The 4228-nt window shown below is 36.1% G+C and overlaps 1 protein-coding gene across 1 annotated transcript in view; it reads right to left on the bottom strand.

Moving 5' to 3' along the window:
* The window catches only part of LOC144371462 (uncharacterized), a 431923-nt gene that overhangs the window by 197972 nt on the left and 229723 nt on the right, over window positions 1–4228 (bottom strand).

The following is a 4228-nucleotide window of genomic DNA, read 5'->3' as shown; positions in this document are numbered from 1 at the left end:
AATAAACATTAAAAAGAAAGACTAAACCTTATTAACAACTGAATTTATACAAAGTATGTAAGTGATAACATCATAAATGGTTTTGTTATTTTTTTTTTTTTGGTTCTAAATTCTAAAAGTTATGCATTTGTGAATTAAAGTTTTCACTTTTAATTATGTATAAAAAGTATTTATAAAGCAACTAAGTTCATTAAAATAATTGTGAATTTTTACACCTACTTTATGTTTCTACTAGATAGTATAGTCTTGAAAAAATTAAAAACAGGTTAAGAACAGAAAAGTAAAATTTTTACATATGAATCAAAAGGGTATTTTTTTTTTACTTTTGTAACTTCCAAAAATGCTTGTAGTTTTTTCAAACATAAATTTTGCATTTCAATTCTAATGAAAATTATGACTTTAAAAAAATCTTACAGAAATAACTTATAGAAACATTGTAAGATAAGTATCATATACTTAACATCAAAATAGATTTTGATCAGATTCACCTGTTGTTAACATTTGCTTTATCACTTGCTCTCTGGTGTTTTTCTCTTCTCCTCTGAACTATGTTAGCAGAAGTTACCTACATGCTGTCCCTTTACTTCTAAGCATACAATGTATATTTCACAAAGATATCCCATATATTCACAGAACAGCTATCAACTTCGAGAAATTTCACTTTCACATAGTACTTCATAGTCTGAATCTCAATTTTGTCATTTGTGTTAAAAATCATTTTTATATATACTGAACATTAGGATGCTACCTTTAATCCTTCAGGAATGTTAAAATATAAACAATCATATGAAACTTTTTGTGATAAACAGAGTGAAGATGTGGAAGATGTCATCCACGATATTCCAGATATTACAAGGTGTTGCCTTTGCAAAGGGCCATAGCAAAACTTGAATTGAATCTTCCCACCAGAAGTAGCTGCATGTTTTCTGAATATTCACAGACACAGAGCATGGTTTGATGCTTATTTTGACTACGAAGAAATCTAAAGCCAGAATTAGCTTGAAAATCTGGCAGGAATATATGGTGCTTTGTTTTGCTTTGTGCTATCAATAGGGGACAGACAGATGTAAGTGGTGGGAACACAAAGTTAATGGAATAATTCTATAAAATGGGCCCACTGTGTTGACCCCCCCATACTTTCTTTTCTCAGAAGTGATTTACTTACAGCCCTGCCTGCCTTAAGTGGACAGGATAAGTCACATTCCTCAGTAAAATACCTGTTACCTAAATAATGTTGATAAGAGAAACACAAGTTACCCTGATGGAGGAAATTTTGTGATCCTTTTCATAGACTAAATCCCAAAACTCAAAAGAGAGATAGGATAATTCCTCTTAGCCATAAAATTTGTAAGAATTTGTGGTTAAGAATTCAATTAGAACTGGTCAGCATAGGTCAAAGTGACCTAGAGGTGTCATAGCAGTGGGGAATTGAACGTCTGATGTCATCTTGCTGTCAGTCAAAAGTCAAAAGATGGATCTGTGTGGGGACTCTCTGGAAATTTCTCTGGGATCCCTAATAAACGTGGAGTACACCAGAGGCTTTCTGTACCTTTTGTCTCTGAGAGGACACATTCTCTCTATATACATAGTGTCCTTGAAGGACATAATAAATAACATTCCCCAAGACAGCCCCCAGGAATAAAGGAGTACACAGTGGCCAGGAAGGAGGGGGGTGGTGAAGAAGACACAGGTTCATCCCTTCCCAGTGGCAATGGATCCTGAAAGGAGGAAGTGGGTACTAGGCACTGGGCCCTGAACTTTTACATTTCTCATTTCCAGTGAGTTCTGGAAGGAAAAAAAGCAAAAAAGTGAAGCTCTGGGTAACAGTGGATCCAGGGGAAGAAGATAAGCAGTGAGTATCAATTTCTGGGCTTTTATCCTTTACTAGTAACATTGAGTCCTAGAGAGGAAGGCAAACAAATGAGCTCTCCATTCTGAATGTTTATCCCAATAACAGTGAGTTTTGAGCTTTTACAACCATTTCCTTGGGTTAGAATGAGTTTTGAGCTTTTATAGCTATTTTACTGAGTTAATTTTTTAACCTGCACAACTAGTTTCCTGTTGGCCAAGACTACTTCTCCTCCATCTTATGATTAATTCACACTATACATTCTGCTAGGATCAACCCTCATTAAGACCCCTCTTCTAACCAGATGTGCCATGTTCTCCCCTGACAATGTGCCATGTGCCATTTTGCTGACACTTAGTAAAGACAGCTATTGATTCATTTGAGGCCGCTCCTGTCTCAGTTATTTGTGCATACAGTTCCCTTTTCCTTTTTCTATCCTTTCAATAAACTCATTGCCTGTTACTCTGAGTGACATATCTGAAATCATTCTAACTTGATCAAAAGAATTAGGGTTTGAGGGGAGGTGGGGACCTTCAGGCTGCCTCAGTTTCCTAGAAGGCCCCAGTTCTGTAATACTATCACCATATTTGTAATTTGTTCTTACTTTCCATTTGTTCACATTTCCTCATCTATGTCCTTTGTCCTTTACTGCTAACTGTAAAACCACTTTAATTCCTTGTAAGACAACTCTTGGACATAAACAAGTAAATGGGCTAAATACACACACATACATAACTGGGTGAGGAATATGTCATTTATTTAATATTGTAATTGGACTCAGGACAAGTACATGTCCTAATGCCATGTCTGTTTGGCAGCATGTTACAATATGCTTCTTCCTCCTTCAGCTGCTTATATTTCCAACAGAGAATCAGGTGCCATTATGATATTTCAGTAGGTTATCTTGGTGATCCTCTTACTAGTCTCAGGATTTCCATCAACTAATTGAGAACTAATGCCAACTAATGGCAACTTTAAAAATGTGCATAGAGGTGACAGTTGTGTACACATATCAAACCCCTCTACAATGATATTACATAGTTTCAGAAAATTGGTGTTTCTAAATTTAATTCACATTCTAGGCCCAGCCTAGTAAGTGGCCTCACTTCATACACTAAGCCCTTGTATTCTGCAAGAATTAGAAACCTTTTGGGCTTCCATAACAATAGCTTTAGTTCTCCTTTTCTATTTTGAAAACCTGTTTGGCTAAACCTCTAAATGAAGCTCATTAAATCCAGAAGGCTTTGGCAGTGAAAAATTAGTTTGCTAAATCATATTTTAATATATGTTATTTAGAAAATATTTTCTTGAGAATTCTTTTCTAAACAATCTTGCTATAGGTCAGGGTGCTGTTTTGTGGGAAGAGAATTCCATGCTGATTGCCATAAAGTTGTCTCTATGGCAAAAGTAGGGGAATTTGAAGAGTTCTATTGATTCCTCACTTTGGGAATAGATTTGACAGTTGAGAAAATATTGCCACACCACATGCATGACTTTGCCCGGTTTTCACAGCAACCCAGTGAGATAATCACAACATGAATGGTGCCTATTTTATAGATGAGGAAATTGTGATCCAGAGAGTTTAAAGTGGTCCATGATCAGGAATTTTCTGCCTGTATAGTATTTAGTATTTTTTATGAACCCTCAGCCAAACTCATAATTTACCCATTTCACTGATGGCATCCTCATCTTCCAGGAAAACAAAACTAAACAAAACTTGGATTAATCTTCAACTATTCCTGTTGTGGCATTTTCTGCATTTGGTAAAAGCCAAGTCCTGCTGTCTCTGCCTCCTAAAATTTCCTGCCATCTGTTGCTTGCTTCTGCCACATCATTACCCTGACAGTAATTGCCTTGTTACTGTGGATCCAAATTACAGTGAGCATTTCTACTTGTCACTTGACTACCAGCTTCTCTTCGATTTGCAATACAAATTCACTACCAGTGTGGTTTCTCTGCTGTACGACAACAATCATGACCTTTCCTGCTATAGGATCAGCCATGGATTTCTACTACAATTAAAAAGTTCAGATGCCTGAAACTGCCATAATAAGTTCTCAACTGTTTTTAATCCAATTTTATAATGTTATTTTCTGCTTTTACTTGCTATTCCAAGCCTATAATAGCCATTACAACTGCCATGTTTTACTTGCTATTCTCCAAAAGCATTGTGCATTATTTAGCAGCTGGGTCTCTGATCAAGTTCCTCATGCCATTCCCAAACCCCATGCTTAAAAATTTAGTTCAAATATGGCCCAAAGAAGCATATGAAGTGCCTATATTTCTCCAGCTGGAATTCATCTCCTTCTCCCACATTCTCCCATGACTCTTGATTCAACTTCTATTTTAGCACTCCCTGGAATTCAGTCTTTTAATTAT

This window comes from Ictidomys tridecemlineatus, chromosome 16 (genome assembly GCF_052094955.1).
Source record: "Ictidomys tridecemlineatus isolate mIctTri1 chromosome 16, mIctTri1.hap1, whole genome shotgun sequence".
In the NCBI taxonomy this organism is placed as follows: domain Eukaryota; kingdom Metazoa; phylum Chordata; class Mammalia; order Rodentia; family Sciuridae; genus Ictidomys; species Ictidomys tridecemlineatus.
The sequence above is the reverse complement of the archived record's forward strand: the minus strand, read 5'-3'. Positions and strand labels throughout refer to the sequence as shown.